The sequence below is a fragment of the Triticum urartu genome, chromosome 1A, assembly GCF_056163025.1.
Source record: "Triticum urartu cultivar PI428250 chromosome 1A, HENAU_Tu73, whole genome shotgun sequence".
NCBI classification, from domain to species: Eukaryota; Viridiplantae; Streptophyta; class Magnoliopsida; order Poales; family Poaceae; genus Triticum; species Triticum urartu.
Genome location: NC_141873.1, coordinates 32865571 through 32884212, shown reverse-complemented (window position 1 = coordinate 32884212; position 18642 = coordinate 32865571). Strand labels below are relative to the sequence as shown.

At 41.0% G+C, this 18642-nt stretch overlaps 1 pseudogene; it reads right to left on the bottom strand.

Moving 5' to 3' along the window:
• Positions 1-9597: 9597 nt before the first annotated feature.
• On the bottom strand, positions 9598-15306 carry LOC147988768 (uncharacterized; annotated as a pseudogene).
• Between the last annotated feature and the right edge of the window lie 3336 nt (positions 15307-18642).

Genomic DNA, 18642 nt, shown 5'->3' with positions numbered 1-18642 from the left:
TCGGTCATGTCTACATAGTTCTCGAACCCGTAGGGTCCGCACGCTTAAAGTTCGATGACGGTTATATTATGAGTTTATGTGTTTTGATGTACCGAAGGTAGTTCGGAGTCCCGGATGAGATCGGGGACATGACGAGGAGTCTCGAAACAGTCGAGACGTAAAGATCGATATATTGGACGACTATATTCGGACATCGGAAAGGTTCCGAGTGATTCGGGTATTTTTGGAGTACCGGAGAGTTACGGGAATTCGCCGGGGAGTAGATGGGCCTTATTGTGCTTTAGTGGAAAGAGAGAGGAGAGGCTGCATGCCCCCCAAGGCCTTGTCCTAATTGGACTAGGGGGAGGGGCGGCGCCCCCTTCTTCCTTCTCTTCTCTTTTCCCTTTCCTTCTCTCCTACTCCTACTACTTGGAAGGGCTCCTAGTTCTACTAGGAAAGGGGGAATCCTACTCTCGGTGGGAGTAGGACTCTCCTAAGGCGCGCCATAGAGAGGGCCGGCCCTCTCCCTCCTCCACTCCTTTATATACGGGGAGAGGGGCACCCCTTGGAGACACAACAATTGATCATTGATCTCTTAGCCGTGTGCGGTGCCCCCCTCCACCATAATCCACCTCGATCATGTCATAGCAGTGCTTAGGCGAAGCCCTGCGTTGCTAGAAAATCATCATCGTCACCACGCCGTCGTGCTGACGAAACTCACCCTCAACACTCGGCTGGATCAGAGTTCGAGGGACGTCATCGAGTTGAACGTGTGCAGAACTCGGAGGTGCCGTGCATTCGGTACTTGATCGGTCGGATCGTGAAGACGTACGACTACATCAACCGCGTTGTGCTAATGCTTCCGCTTTCGGTCTACGAGGGTACGTGGACACACTCTCCCCTCCCGTTGCTATGCATCACCATGATCTTGCGTGTGCGTAGGACATTTTTGAAATTAATATGTTCCCCAACACCAAGATGGGATCTCTTGGGTACAGAAGGTTGTGGTGGTGGAAATAGGGTTTCGTAGTGCTCTTGGATGTTTGTGGGGAACATGGATATATATAGGAGGAAGAAGTAGGTCGGTGGAGCAACGAGGGGCCCACGAGGGTGGAGGGCGCGCCCAAGTGTTGGGGAACGTTGCAGAAAACAAAAATTTTTCCTACGGTTTCACCAAGATCCATCTATGAGTTCATCTAGCAACGAGTGATCGGATGCATCTACATACCTTTGTAGATCGCGAGCGGAAGCGTTCAAAGAACGGGGATGAGGTAGTCGTACACGACGTGATCCAAATCACCGGAGATCCTAGTGCCGAACGGACGGCACCTCCGCGTTCAACACACGTACGGTCAGCGTAACGTCTCCTTCTTCTTGATCCAGCAAGGGGGAAGGAGAGGTTGAGGAAGATGGCTCCAACAGCAGCACGGCGGCGTGGTGGTGATGGAGCTGCAGTACTCCGGCAGGGCTTCGCCAAGCTCTATGGAGGAAGAGGAGGTGTTGGAGAGGGAGAGGGAGGCACCAAAGGCAAAGGTATGAAGTCCTCTATCTCCCCCACTATATATAGGAGGGCCTAGGGGGGGCGCCGGCCCTAGGAGATCCAATCTCCTAGGGGGCGGCGGCCAAGGGAGGATTCCCTCCCCCCCAAGGCACCTAGGGGGTGCCTTCCCCTTGTGGGACTCTTCCCCTTTGAAACCCTAGGCGCATGGGCCTCTTGGGGCTGGTGCCCTTGGCCCATGTAGGCCAAGGCACACCCCCTACAGCCCATGTGGCCCCCCGGTGCAGGTGGCCCCACCCGGTGGACCCCCGGGACCCTTCCGGTGGTCCCGGTACAATACCGGTGACCCCGAAACTTGTCCCGATGGCCGAAACAGCACTTCCTATATATAATTCTTTACCTCCGAACCATTACGGAACTCCTCGTGACGTCCGGGATCTCATACGGGACTCCGAACAACATTCGGGTTACTGCATATACATATCCCTACAACCCTAGCGTCACCGAACCTTAAGTGTGTAGACCCTACGGGTTCGGGAGACATGTAGACATGACCGAGACGACTCTCCGGTCAATAACCAACAGCGGGATCTGGATACCCATGTTGGCTCCCACATACCCCACGATGATCTCATCGGATGAACCACGATGTCGAGGATTTAAGCAACCCCGTATACAATTCCCTTTGTCAATCGGTATGTTACTTGCCCGAGATTCGATCGTCGGTATCCCAATACCTCGTTCAATCTCGTTACCGGCAAGTCACTTTACTCGTACCGTAATGCATGATCCCGTGACCAGACACTTGGTCACTTTGAGCTCATAATGATGATGCATTACTGAGTGGGCCCAGTGATACCTCTCCGTCATACGGACTGACAAATCCCAGTCTTGATCCGTGTCAACCCAACAGACACTTTCGGAGATACCCGTAGTATATCTTTATAGTCACCCAGTTACGTTGTGACGTTTGGTACACCCAAAGCACTCCTACAGTATCCGGGAGTTACACGATCTCATGGTCTAAGGAAAGGATACTTGACATTGGAAAAACTCTAGCAAACGAACTATACGATCTTGTGCTATGTTTAGGATTGGGTCTTGTCCATCACATCATTCTCCTAATGATGTGATCTCGTTATCAATGACATCCAATGTCCATAGTCAGGAAACCATGACTATCTGTTGATCAACGAGCTAGTCAACTAGAGGCTTACTAGGGACATGTTGTTGTCTATTATTAACACATGTATTACGATTTCCGGATAACACAATTATAGCATGAATAAAGACAATTATCATGAACAAGGAAATATAATAATAATGCTTTTATTATTGCCTCTAGGGCATATTTCCAACACCAAGGGGGTAGGCGCGCCCCCCTACCTCGTGACCTCCTCGTTGATTTCTTGACGTCCACTCCAAGTCCTCTGGATCACGTTTGTTCCAAAAATCACATTCCCGAAGGTTTCATTCCGTTTGGACTCCGTTTGATATTCCTTTTCTACTAAACACTGAAATAGGCAAAAAACAACAATTTGGGCTGGGCCTCCGGTTAATAGGTTAGTCCCAAAAATAATATAAAAGTGTAAAATAAAGCCCGTCATCATCCAAAACAGATAATATAATAGCATGTAACATTCAAAAATTATAGATACGTTGGAGACATATCAAGCATCCCCAAGCTTAATTCCTGCTCGTCCTCGAGTATGTAAATGATAAAAACAGAATTTTTGATGTGGAATGCTTCCTAACATATTTCTCAATGTAATTTTCTTTATTGTGGCATGAATGTTCAGATCCAAAAGATTCAAGATAAAATTTTAATATTGACATAAAAATAATGATACTTCAAGCATACTAACTAAGCAATCATGTCTTCTCAAAATAACATGGCCAAAGAAAGTTCATCCATACAAAATCATATATTTTGGTCATGCTCCATTTTCTTCACACTAGAATGCTCTCATCATGCACAAACCCCGATGACAAGCCAAGCAATTGTTTCACACTTTAGTAATCTCAATTTTTTTTCAACTTTCACGCAATACATGAGCGTGAGCCATGGATATAGCACTATGGGTGGAATAGAATATAATGAAGGGGGTTATGTGGAGAAGACAAAAAAGGAGAAAGTCTCACATCGACGTGGTTAATCAATGGGCTAGGGAGATGCCCATCAATTGATGTCAATGCAAGGAGTAGAGATTGCCATGCAATGGATGCACTAGAGCTATAAATGTATGAAAGCTCAACAAAAGTAACTAAGTGGGTGTGCATCCAACTTGCTTGCTCACGTAGACCTAGGGCACTTGAGGAGGCCCACTGTTGGAATATACAGGCCAAGTTCTATAATGAAAAATTCCCACTAGTATATGAAAATGACAAAACAAGAGACTCTCTATCATAAAGATCATGGTGCTACTTTGAAGCACAAGTGCGGAAAAGGGATAGTAGCATTGCCCCTTTTTTTGGCCTTTCTTTTTTTAATTTGGGACAATGCTCTATTAATGATGATCATCACACTTCTATTTATTTACAACTCAATGGTTACAACTCGATACTAGAACAAGATATGACTCTATATGAATGCCTCCGGCGGTGTACCAGGATTGCGATGAATCAAGAGTGACATGTATAAAAAAATTATGAACGGTGGCTTTGCCACAAATACGATGTCAACTACATGATCATGCAAAGCAATATGACAATGATGATGCGTGCCATAATAAACGGAATGGTGGAAAGTTGCATGTAAATATATCTCGGAATGGCTATGGAAATGCCATAATAGGTAGGTATGGTGGCTGTTTTGAGGAAGATATAAGGAGGTTTATGTGTGATAGATCATATCGTATCACGGGTTTGGATGCACCGGCGAAGTTTGCACCAACTTTCAAGGTGAGAAAGGGCAATGCACGGTACCGAAGAGGCTAGCAATGATGGAAGGGTGAGAGTGCGCATAATCCATGGACTCAACATTAGTCATAAAGAACTCACATACTTATTGCAAAAGTCTACAAGTCATCAAAAACCAAGTATTACGCGCATGCTCCTAGGGGGATAGATTGGTAGGAAAAGACCATCACTCGTCCCCGACCGCCACTCATAAGGAAGACAATCAAATAACACCTCATGTTTCAAATTTGTTACACAACGTTTACCATACGTGCATGCTACGGGACTTGCAATCTTCAACACAAGTATTTCTCAAATTCACAACTACTCAACTAGCACAACTTTGATATCACTATCTCCATATCTCAAAACAATCATCAAGTATCAAACTTCTCTTATTATTCAATGCACTTATATGAAAGTTTTTATTATGCCTAAAAGAAAATTTCCATGTTGCTCTAAATGACTCTCAAAATAATATAAGTGAAGCGTGAGAGATCAATTATTTCTATAAAATAAAACCAACACCGTGCTCTAAAAGATATAAGTGAAGTACTAGAGCAAAAACTATATAGCTCAAAAGATATAAGTGATGCACATAGAGTATTCTAATAAATTCCAATTCATAGAGTATTCTAAAAAATATAGCTCCAAGTAAAGTTACCGATGAACAAAGACGAAAGAGGGGATGCCTTCCGAGGCATCCCCGAGCTTAGGATATTTGGTGTCCTTGTATTTTACCTTGGGGTTACATGGGAATCTCAAAGCTTAGGCTCTTGCCACTCCTTGTTCCATAATCCATCAAATCTTTACCAAAACTTGAAAACTTCACAACACAAAACTTAAAAGAAAATCTTCGTGAGCTCCGTTAGTAAAAGAAAACAAACCACCACTTCAAGGTACTGTAATGAACTCATTATTTATTTATATTGGTGTTAAACCTACTGTATTCCAACTTTTCTATGGTTCATAAACTCTATTACTAGCCATAGATTCATCAAAATAAGCAAACAACACACGAAAAATAGAATCTGTCAAAAACAGAACAGTCTGTAGTAATCGGTAGGTTTCGAATACGTCTGGAACCCCAAAAATTCTAAAATAAATTGCTGGCCGTGAGGAATTTATCCATTAATCATCTTCAAAAATAATTAACTAAATGGCACTCTCCAGTAAACAATGGCAGCAATTCTCGTGAGCGCTAAAGTTTCTGTTTTTTTACAGCAAGATCAAAAAAACTTTCCCCAAGTCTTCCCAACAGTTCTACTTGGCACAAACACTAATTAAACACAAAAAACACAACTAAAACAGAGGCTAGATAAATTATTAATTACTAAACAGGAACAAAAAGCAAGGAACAAAAATAAAATTGGGTTGCCTCCCGACAAGCGCTAGGGGCTAGGCATAAAAGCGATGATAGATCTAGGTATTGACATCTTTGGTAGGCAATCCATAAGTGGCTCTCATAATAGATTCATAAGGTAATTTAATTTTATTTCTAGGAAAGTGTTCCATGCCTTTCCTTAACGGAAATTGGAATATAATATTCCCTTCCTTCATATCAATAATTGCACCAACCGTTCTAAGGAAAGGCCTACCAAGAATAATAGGACATGAAGGATTGCAATCTATATCAAGAACAATGAAATCTATGGGCACATAATTCCTATTTGAAACAATAAGAACATCATTAATATTTCCCATAGGTTTCTTAATGGTGGAATCCGCAAGGTGCAAGTTTAAAGCACAATCATCAAATTCACAAAAACCTAGCAAATCACACAAAGTTTTTGGAATCATGGAAACACTAGCACCCAAATCACACAAATCATAGCATTCATGATCTTTAATTTTTATTTTGATAGTAGGTTCCCACTCATCATAAAGTTTTCTAGGGATAGAAACTTCCAACTCAAGTTTTTCTTCATAAGATTGCATCCAAGCATCAACGATATGTTTAGTAAAAGCTTTATTTTGACTATAAGCATGAGGAGAATTTAGCACGGATTGCAACAAGGAAATACAATCTATCAAATAGAAATTATCATAATTAAATTCCTTGAAATCCAAGATAGTGGGTTCATTGCTATTTAAAGTTTTGACCTCTCCAATCCCACTTTTATCAACTTTTGCATCAAGATCTAAAAACTCCGAATTTTTGGGACGCCTTCTAACTAAAGTTGACTCATCTCCAGTCCCATCATTATCAAGATTCATATTGCAAAACAAAGATTTAATAGGGGACACATCAATCACTTTTAGATCTTCATCCTTATTATCATGAAAACTAGAAGAACACGCATTTACACAACAATCTCTTTTTGCACGCATCCTAGCGGTTCTTTCTTTGCACTCATCAATGGAAATTCTCATGGCTTTGAGAGACTCATTGATATCATTATTAGGTGGAATAGATCTAAGTTTCAAAGAATCAACATCAAGATAAATTCTATCCACGTTCCTAGCCAACTCATCAATCTTAAGCAATTTTTCTTCAATCAAAGCATTGAAACTCTTTTGCGAAGTAATAAATTCTTTAATGCTAGATTCAAAATCAGAGGACATCTTATTATAATTTCCATAAGAATTGTTGTAGGAATTAGCATAATTATTAGAGGAATTACTAGGAAATGGCCTAGAATTAAAATTACCTCTATACGCATTATTACCAAAATTGGTCCTACCAACAAAATTCACATCCATGGATTCATTATTATTCTCAATCAAAGTAGACAAAGGCATATCATTAGGATCAGTAGGAGCACTCTTATTAGGAAACAATTTCATAAGTTCATCCATCTTTCCACTCAAAACATTAATCTCTTCAATTGCATGCACCTTTTTACTAGTAGATCTTTCAGTGTCATTGAGAATAATTAAGCATAATATTATCTAGGAGTTTGGTAGCTTCTCCTAAAGTGATTTCCAAAAAATTGCCTCCCGCGGCCGAATCTAAAAGATTTCTAGAAGCAAAATTCAATATGGCATAATATTTTTGTATAATCATCCATAAATTCAAACCATGTGATGGGCAATTACGTATCATTGATTTCATCCTCTCCCAAGCTTGTGCAACATGTTCATGATCAAGTTGCTTAAAATTCATAATATCGTTTCTAAGAGAGGTGATCTTAGCGGGAGGAAAATAATTAGAGATAAAAGCATCTTTGCACTTATTCCATGAATCAATACTATTTTTAGGCAAAGACAAACCAAGCTTTAGCACGATCTCTAAGCGAAAACGGAAATAGCTTAAGTTTAACAATACCGCTGTCCACATCTTTCTTCTTTTGCATATCACATAAACCAACAAAGTTGTTTAGATGGGTAGCGGCATCTTCACTAGGAAGGCCAGAAAACAAATCTTTCATGACAAGATTCAACAAAGCAGTATTAATTTCACAAGATTCAGCATCGGTAAGAGGGGCAATCAGAGTGCTAATAAAATCATTATTGTTGGTATTGGCAAAGTCACAAAATTTAGTATGATCTTGAGCCATCGTGACTAGCAAGCAATCCAACACACAAGCAAACAAGAAGCAAGCGAAAAAGAGGCGAACGGAAAAAGAGGGCGAATGGAAAAGAGGGCGAATAAAACTGCAAGGGTGAAGTGGGGGAGAGGAAAACGAGAGGCAAATGGCAGATAATGTAATGCGAAGGATAAGAGTTGTGATGGGTACTTGGTATGTCTTGACTTGACGTAGATCTCCCGGCAATGGCACCAGAAATCCTTCTTGCTACCTCTTGAGCACTGCATTGGTTTTCCCTTGAAGAGGAAAGGGTGGTGCAGTAAAGCAGCGTAAGTATTTCCCTCATTTTTTGAGAACCAAGGTATCAATCCAGTAGGAGACCACGCGCGAGTCACCTCGTACCTACACAAACAAATAAGAACCTCGCAACCAACGCGATAAAGGGGTTGTCAATCCCTTCTCGGCCACTTGCAAGAGTGAGATCTGATAGAGATGATAATAATAAGATAAATATTTTTGGTATTTTTATGATATAGATTGAAAGTAAAATATAGCAAAATAAAATAGATTGGAAACTTGTATGATGGAAAATAGACCCGAGGGCCATAGGTTTCACTAGTGGCTTTTCTCAAGATAGCATAAGTATTGCGGTGGGTGAACAAATTACTGTCGAGCAATTGATATAAAAGCAAATAATTATGAGAATATCTAGGCATGATCATGTATATAGGCATCACATTCGTGACAAGTAGACCGAAATGATTCTGCATCTACTACTATTACTCCACACATCGACCGCTATCTAGCTTGCATCTAGAGTATTAAGTTCATAAGAACAGAGTAACGCCTTAAGCAAGATGACATGATGTAGAGGGATAAACTCATGCAATATGATGTAAACCCCATCTTTTTATCCTCGATGGCAACAATACAATACGTGTCGTTCCCTTTCTGTCACTGGGATCGAGCACCGCAAGATTGAACCCAAAGCTAAGCACTTCTCCCATTACAAGAAAAATCAATCTAGTAGGCCAAACCAAACTGATAATTCGAAGAGACTTGCAAAGATAAACCAATCATACATAAAAGAATTCAGAGAAGATTCAAATATTGTTCATAGATAAACTTGATCATAAACCCACAATTCATCGGATCTCGACAAACACAACACAAAAAGAAGAGTTACATCGAATAGATCTCCAAGAGAATCGAGGAGAACTTTGTATTGAGATCCAAAGAGAGAGAAGAAGCCATCTAGCTACTAGCTATGGACCCGAAGGTCTGAAGTAAACTACTCACACATCATCGGAGGGGCCATGGAGTTGATGTAGAGGCCCTCCATGATCAATGCCCCCTCCGGCAGAGCTCCGGAGAAGGCCCCAAGATGGGATCTCTTGGGTACAGAAGGTTGCGGCGGTGGAAATAGGGTTTCGTGGTGCTCCTAGATGTTTGCGGGGTACATGGGTATATATAGGAGGAAGAAGTAGGTCGGTGGAGCAACGAGGGGCCCACGAGGGTGGAGGGTGCACCCAGGGGGTAGGCGCGCCCCGTGCCTTGTGGCCTCCTCGTTGATTGCTTGAAGTCCACTCCAAGTCCTCTGGATCACGTTTGTTCCAAAAATCACGTTCCCGAAGGTTTCATTCCGTTTGGACTCCATTTGATATTCCTTTTCTATGAAACACAAATTTAGGCCCATTTGATATTCATTCCGTTTGGACTCCACAAGGCACGGGGCGCGCCTATTCCTCTGGACTAACATTCATGTGCCAACCACTTAGCAGTCACTTTTGTGCTCTCTCCTACTACTGGGCAGCTGTGGTGCAAGTTTAATTTGTTTATACAGAATGTCTTCTCATGTGCTATCTGAGAAGCTGCAATGAAAAATGGACAATTCTCAAATTTGCAGACCGTTATAATCCTGTGTAGACAGTTCCTGTGGAAGGCATGGTTCTATTCTGTGAGATGTGAAAATTAAGAAGTGCCCTCCTGAACTGGGTCACGTCTAGAAAACAAATCTTCTTCATAAATTGCTCTTCTGGGTTCTCCCTTTGCTCATCATAGCAAACTCTGGGCTTCTTCTTTTTAGCCCCGCTCTTCCTATCAGCTGGAAGCTTCACACACGGTATTTGAGCCCCATCATTCTCCTCCCGACTTAGGTCACCAGGGTTGCTCTCCTCATCAGATGAAGGAAACCAATCTTCCTCAATAATCTCATCCAAACTAGCATGAGATTATTGTGGTTGGCCCTTTCTTTTACTTCCTCTGCTACTTCCTCCTATGATGCTCCCTTCCCTCTCCTCCTCTGGTGCCTTCTCCTCCTCCTCCTCCTCCTCCTCATCTGCTGCATATGGCTCATCCACATCAGTGTCCCCTTCACTATGATGAAGTGGACCATATATATGCTTCTTCATTGCCTCAAGCCTAGCAATTATATCCTCATCTGCTAGTAAATCTGTGTCACTGTCACTATCAATGAAATCTTCAGCCATTAGCTTTGGAAGTTTTCTTTTAGCTGCCTTGTATTTCTCCTTTTATTTCCCCTTTTTCCTAAACTTCTCAATCTCTTCATTCCTCTTCTGCTCCATCAGTTGCTCAATTTGCTCTTGATCTTGGGCTTGCTCCATGAAATACTCATGCCTCTCTTCACCAATCTCCATTGCAAATTCTGGTACTGGTGCACACTTCTGCTTCAAAAATGAACTCTCCTATGTGTTAATGACCTGCACTGGCACTGGTTGTGGCTTTCTAGGGCTAGGAAACAATACTCATGCTGTATCTATCTCAGACACCATTGGCACACCAATTTCAGACAATGGAACCTGCTCCTCACAAACTAGTCCAATGTTCAAATCACTAGGTCTTGGAGCATCACTTCTGATGACTGTTATGTTCACCACCTTCTGACCTTTGATAACTAGGTCATCCAACGTTTCCTACACCTTATCATCATCTGTCAGTTCTTCCATACGTGAAACCCCAACAGCTGGATCTCTGACATAATACATAAAGTCTGTCATGCCATATCCTTCAAGCTCTATTAGTGTAATCAAATTGTAAAATGTGATATCATCCACATTTAGGCTTCTTTCAAGATTATCTCTGTCATGGAAATGGAATCTGACTTCCCACACTTCATCATTCAATCTACAGTTCAAGTAAAACAATTCAGTTCAAGTAAACAATTCAGCTAAAAGTTAAAGATTCAGTTACAGTAAACAATTCAGTTAAAGTTTCACTTAAAGGTTTAACTAAAGTTTCAGTTATAAATTCAGGTAAAAGTTAAAGATTGAGTTAAAGTAAACAATTCAGTTAAAGTTTCACTTAAAGATTTAACTAAAGTTTCAGTTAAAAATACAGTTTCAGTTAAAAATTCAGTTAGAGTAAACTATTCAGTTAAAGTTTCGGTTAAAGTTTCAGTTATAGTTTCAGTCCAAAATATAGTTAAAGTAATTTGTTCACTTAACAATTCAGTACATGATTCAGTTATAAATTCTGTTATAGATTCAGTAACATTTTCATTTAAAAATTCAGTTGTAAATTCAGTAAGTTTACACTACTAGGGAAAACCCTAGTAGTAGCGCGGGTTTTGAGGCTATCAGCAGCGGGCAGCCGTGCTACCAATAAGGCGCTACAGCTAACTGTTAGTAGTAGCGCGGTTTGCACCCGCGCTACTACTATTGACTATATCAGCAGCGCTTTTCCAGAACACGCTACTATTACTTAGTTGTAGCGCTTTCCTAGCCCCGCGCTACTGCTATGTATTTCATCATTTTTCCCCGCTTCCTACCTAGTTTTAGTTTCAATAAACTCTAATTTTCAGATACTAGGTACTACTAGATATCAATTTCATAAAGCATTATAGGTACTAGGTAGTACTACATCCATTCCAAATTACTCGATAACGATCATCATATGCCTCCTCAAGCAGTACAAAGGTGATATCGATGACGATCATCATATATAGTTCTAGATGATATCGACGACGATCATCATATGTAGTTCTACATGATATCGACGACGATCATCAAATGTAGTTCTAGATGATATAGCTAGATGATATCTACGACGATCATCATCCTCAAGCCTGGGCGGTGGGTGTTCCTGATAGTAATTAGGATGGCTTGTCCAACACGAAGATTCTTGCCAACGAGGAATCTCTTCCACCCAACCGAGTTTAAGTGTGTGCGACCGTCTGTGTCCATGCGGTAAGTACAGGTGGTGACGGAGCCCCTTGCGGTAAGGCGTAGTCTAGCTGAGCCTTCTTCATGAGGCTCGATACCACAACTCACAGATAGGTTCTTTGGCAATTTCTGAATAAGAAAAACAGATCAGTTAATAAATAGCCTCGCACATACTCTTGCAAATATATTTCTATTAAGTATAGATTTCTACACTATCAAAAGACACAGTACTACGCATTTGTACTAATTAAGCATGAATTCTACTAATAAGTATATATGGATTATCTAAACTACTAATAGTTCCTTGGATTCTACACTAATAAGCATGTGATCAGACTCTACACTAAAGCATATCATCGACTAGATTCCACAAAGCATATCATTGGACTCTACACTAAGCATATCATCAGATTCACTAAGCATATCATTGGACAATTTGCATTTGTAAGTATAACAATAAAGCATATATATATTATCAAATTACTACAGTCAGTATAACATACCATTTCATGCCGATCGACCATGATACTTGTCAGGCGGGTCACGAATGGCACCCCGATAAAGTCATCACGTGGCGGAATTATGTCCCATAGGTTGCACACCTCCTCGCTCAGCCTCATTCTTTGAGCTACGATGGCTTCATGAAGTGGGTTCTCATCATCTTCATCGAGTGGGTCCTCATTATCTTCATCATCTTCATCATCTTCGTCATCTTCATTATCTTCGTCATCTTCATCATCTTCCACCAGGTTGAGATAAATGACAGCCAGCTTGGGTCTTTCTGCTCTGAAGGAGAAGCTGATCAACTCACCACCAGTAAGACGCATGCGGGCGAGGAAACAGGCCCATCCATCTCATCCAATCTGCGACATATTGCGTCCTTTCTCGACCTCCATAGTGTACGGCGCCCCAGGAGCCTCAAATGTCACAGTGTCTCCCGTCAGCTTGTTGAATTTCAACCTCACATTGCATGGGACGATCTGTATAAGAAAAAGCAAAATGACACAATGCAGTAATGCCAACACTAACAATAAAATAGTTGTTACATTTCATCTAATTTCTTACCACCGCATGACGGAAACTCAGCTGGAAGTAGATGTCGAACAGCTTGCCAGTTGCAAGGCTGTTGGCGCACCTTGACTTGCACAATCGATATGGTGGTGGTGGCGCCATTTTACTATTACGACATCCGTGCATCTTTTGCATACTTCTAAAACTAGTACATCATTGCTAACTATGAAGTTATTACTATGTTTTTCAACAGATAATCCCAGAGAATTATGTGCCTCATTTGATGTATCAGAAAGGTAGCCTTAATATTTTGAACATACAGCCAGGTCATCCTATGAATCTCAACTGTCCATAACAGATTTCTAAAAGGAATGGAGACATGCAAATCAAAGGATGGAAAAAATGTATGGACAGTTGTAATGAGGTTCTTCGAAGCAAAAGGAAGCGAAGCGCAAGAATTGGAGACAGGATGATCTCCATTCTCCATAATGGAGAGTCAGGGTCTATATTGTTTTATGCTATTTTACCTTAAAGAGGGTATTTAGGTCCTACCTAATACTGATGATCATGTGCTAAGAACAATTAAGTAGGGTTGGTTCGATGACTATGAGGATGATGATCGTATGACTTTTTATTAATAACGAGTAGAAGTTGTATGATGATGATTAGTAGACTTGTTATTATATATGATGATGCATGATGCGAGCATGAAGAGTTATTATATATCAGCGGGTGAAATGAACATGGATTGGATTGAAGTGCAGGCAACATGCATGTGGTGCATGTCGAAAGTAGTACAATCCAAACTTGATCAAGTTAGGATTAGTATTACTTTCGACATGCACCACATGTTGCCTCACTTCAATCTAAGTCATGTTTAGGTATAGCAGTAGCAGTAGCACAGAGATAAGAGAGGACACATCCTATTAGCTACCTATACCAACCTAAATTAACCCCCAAAATTAACCCATAAACCACCTCCTTTCAAAAAAAAAACTAGCCACTGAAATGCTGACGCGTGGAAGCTTATTGGTCCCGGTTGGTGCTACCAACCGGGACCAAAGGCCCTTGTGCCTGGGCTCGCCGGAGCGGCCACGTGGTGGCCCATCTGTCCCGGTTGGTATAAGAACCGGCACTAAAGGCCTAGGGCATTAGTAACGACCCTTTAGTCCCGGTTCCCCAACCGGGACAGATGAGCCTTATGAAACGGGACAAATGGCCCTTTTTCTACTAGTGCAATCAAGCATATGAAAATCTCTACTCGAGTACTGGGTCGTTGCTAGCTTGCTTCTCATTTGTTTGATCAATGTCGTACATCTATTAATTGCCTAGGAAAGTGATTTCAATCGGTAATTATCTTGCAACCTAAACAAGCTTAGTTTCAATTAGCTTTCTTAGATAGTACAGTGGCAATACCGGTCTAACAATAGAACACACATAACAGCCTACTCGATTAATGTCTACATCTCCATGTGTCTTTCAGTGATCGGTGTCAGGAGAATTCACAAAATAGATAGAGGCATACAGGTAGATACTGGACCTTTATCAGGATAATTACATGGCAGTTTCAGCTTCAATTACCTAATGGGGAGGGACGCGTGGGGCAGCGGCAAGGGCATGGAGGCCGATGTAGGAGGAGGACAACCGGCGATGGATGCCGGTGGCGTGGGCGGCCGCAGTAGCCGCCATGTAGGAACACTGCAAGACAAGCCATTAAAAAACAAAAAAAATCAAAAAAAAGGCATGCGGAGAATGAGTACAGGGTGAGTGGAGGGCACCGATGCGGAGGCAGACACACAGAAAAGGCTTGCGACGGGACGGAGAACGGCGGCGGCGCATCGTCGAAGAAGGAACGGCAGCGGCGCAGAGAAAGGAAGAGAAAATGAGCAGTCGAGGGAATACCTCTGGATGACTTGTGGCCTGTGCGCGTGGAAGTATTTGGACTGGACCTGGGCCTTTGATGGCCCGATTAAGGACAGAAACGGACCCTCGTTCAGCGGAGCAGCAGCCTGTGAAATGACCTGGAGAGGATCAAGAGCTGATTTAGATCGCACGTTAGGGTGATCCGACGGCTGAGAGGCTTAAAACGCCGTGGAGGCTCCTAGCTAGCCCCATTATACTGTTTCTCAATTGCCTTACTTCTTATTAGTTATCTGAGTAACCATGCCCTTTTACTTTATTTGTTTTGGATTCAGTTAGACTGCTCATAGTGGGGAGTAACATAGAGTAGTAACTTACCGATGTTACTAGTCTATATTACTACCTTCATAGTGGGTAGTAACATATGAATGGTATCATGAAAGAGTTCATTTATTAAGCTATAGACTCATTATGTCTTGAAATGTGTGATGTTACAGTAACTACCTAAGTTACCACAAACCCCTCTTTCCTTATTAATTAGCTGCCACATAAGCAATTTTGTATTGAAATGTGTGATTTTACTAGTTAAGTTACATCCATTATGACTAGTCTTAGTGATATGTTCGACAGTGATTATCCAGTTTTTTTTGAGAGCGCGTGATTATCTGTTCCGATCGCATGGCTGATCAGATTTGTCCTTTGTTTGGGATTTTACGGAGATGCAATATCAGGGTTAAAAAATATATGGGGTGCGTCATTTTCTTTTGTGTATCTAATATAATTTTGTAGTCGAGTGCTATGAGTAGTCGTCTAAGCGAGACCTGTGTTCAGTCTCAAATCGCAAGTGTTATTAGGAAGTAACAAAAATTTGCGCAATGAAAACCAGTAGCATCATGGAAGTTGTAAGATTTGGCGGAAGCAATGTATATCTGATGCATGAATGCTGAAACCGTACTGTTATATGCTTCATCTATTTGAAATCGGGTTTCTGACCTACCAAGGTATGTTAATGCCTTCCATTATTTGTTCATCTACAATTCTACAACTCACGGATGATACCTCATGATTAAATTATATGTTATTATTGTTGTTCATCTACAATTTATACATTGTACAATCAGAATAAAAGGATGGAAATTTAGGAGCACATTTTTTTTAAATACGTAGTAAATTTTGATCCAAGAGGTTATTATATACTCCCTCTGTCTCAAAATAAGTGTCTCTAATTTTGTACTAAATCAGTACAAATTTTGTATTACATCAGTGACACTTATTTTGAGACGAAGGAAGTAGTATATAGTACTCCTTCCGATCCAAAATATGTGTTGCAGTTTTAAACTAAGTCCACTTCAACCTTAGTTCAAAACCACGACACTTATTTTAGATCGGAGGGAGTACATTAGAGAGTTAGATAGCTTGACTTTAGAGTAGAAAGCATGCAAAGACCGATTTTTTTGAATTTGAATTAAGGGGTTTCCCCCAAAATTCATTATGAATAAAACTGATAAAGTGTGCTAGTAGGAAGAAGCTTAATTACCATATCCGCGGAAAGTTCCTCTCTACTCCGTCTTCATTTTGAATAGTACATGTCCTACAATGTAGGTTGTACTTGTGCACGAATTCACTCTAGCCTTGAACTAGCATGCACCGATTATTGCTCCTAGAGGACATATAGTTTTGACGTTTCTTCGGCACCAACACGAGAATTATGGCTCAAGCGATTCCCTGTAGCACCTAGTCATTAGCCTTGAGCGATTCCTTTGGATCTTTGGGGACGAAAGGGAACTTTGTATCGGAGGGGAACTATTGGGTGAATAGGAGGGGTTCACCAAATCCCATCCCATTGTCACTTCCCTTGGGCTTTGAAACCCCGTTTGCCAAACATGCTTGCCCACAAAATTTTGTGATCCACTGAAAAACTAAGCGGTGTTGCAACATTTATACCTTAGTCTATGCATCCAACAACGTCGGCCTGTTTTCCTGATTCCTCTGATTCCAATTGAGAAGACTCAAACTTGAACTAATTGTCTTCTCCTAGCTTGCTCTTTCCCTTATACACGATAGCTAGCCACACCCTCTACTATGGACGAGTATGGGAAGTTATTATAAGGAGAAAGCAAGGGAATCTTCTCTTATATGATGAGCTTCTGTGGGTAAGTGTTGCATCCATCTACTTTCTTTTATAGCATTTATCATCTATCTATTATATTGATCAAGCGGATGGCTAATCGCTTGCTTCCATGGGTTCTTCAAGCATTGTTAATTTGTCATCCATCTGATAGCTGAGAGCCTGCTTTCTTTCATTTCCACACGTACGCAAATTTAGTGCAAATGATGTTACAACTGTTTAAAGGATTTGTTGCAGATGATCAAATCGGCCATGATTCTCAGAAGAGGTCGATTGTAGGAAGAAATCACTATTTGTGGGAAAATCATAATTATTGGTGCTAATACGTGTGGAAACTATGGGCCACATACGTTTAAATATCAACGTTGAGGAATCGTTAACTGGTAGTTGCTCGGTTGACTGGTGAGTAGGAGATTAATAAGCTAATCCACAAGTTAATCGGCCATCTAATCGACCGATTTGTTAATTTATCGGCTACTCGGTGACCTTAAGAGTAGGGATTAATCAGCAAGTTAACTAGTTAATTGGAGGGATTCTTGAACAAGGTTGAATATAGTTAATTCCATGATCAAGAATCATAATCCTATGGCTAATCAGTGGTCCGACAGGAGCCAAGATTGTACTTTTGATCCCTATTCCTCGCCCATATTATTAGTTCATTTGTTGGAAGACCGAGGACTCGTGAACCCTGAAGAAATTTGGTGCTACGGACCTACCAGTTTCTCTAGATGAAAGTTATTATTCCATTAATTTGTGTGTACTATTTTCTGGCATGGTTCTCAATGTATATCAGCTGCGTAGAACATGCACATAATCATACTAATTTAATATTATCAATATAATGCCAATATCATACCAAAATTGCATACATATTTAATTAATATACAAACATTTGTTTATCATATATTAGATAGCATTCAATAGATTTGTTATAAAATGGCATAAAAACTGGAAGCATATATACCAAGCTGGCAACACTATGTCCCAGCACATAGACACTTGCATGATGCCCGGTTACTCTTTGCATTAATAATCCAGGAAAACTATCGTTATCAGTTCGAAAAGTTAACCTGCCGAGAAACAAATTTCTGTAGTCGGTTGACATTGTCAAAGAAAAAGGAAAAAGTCTTAGTCAGATTATAGAACTCATTTGAAAAAGATCTTTATTCAAAACCATCATCTTTCTTAACTGGTTGAGGTATTATCCTAATCGGTTAGTGATGTGAACCAGTGGGAATTCTATAATTTCCCAACCGGTTATTTACTTGCAGCCGGGTTTGTTAACAAAACCAGCTCATGAGGTCATTACTGACATATGTTCACAACAACAACTGAGCAAGCGAGCATGATAGGTTGCTTTATAGTATCACTAGTAGTGTGAAGGAGTATTCAGTTTGGACCACAAATTTCCCACACGGATGACGGATGTGGACACCACACTAGACGTTCTTGATCTGCGCTGCCACAACCCAAGTGCGTGATAAGAATCATGTCCATGGCAATTCGTTGGTACCCACAATCCTCCTCCCTTTCTTCGGAGATCACCGTCGTGCATAATCCTGTCCTCCCTTGCCTTAGCAATGTACGAGTAAAACACCATCGTCCTTCCAGTCAGGA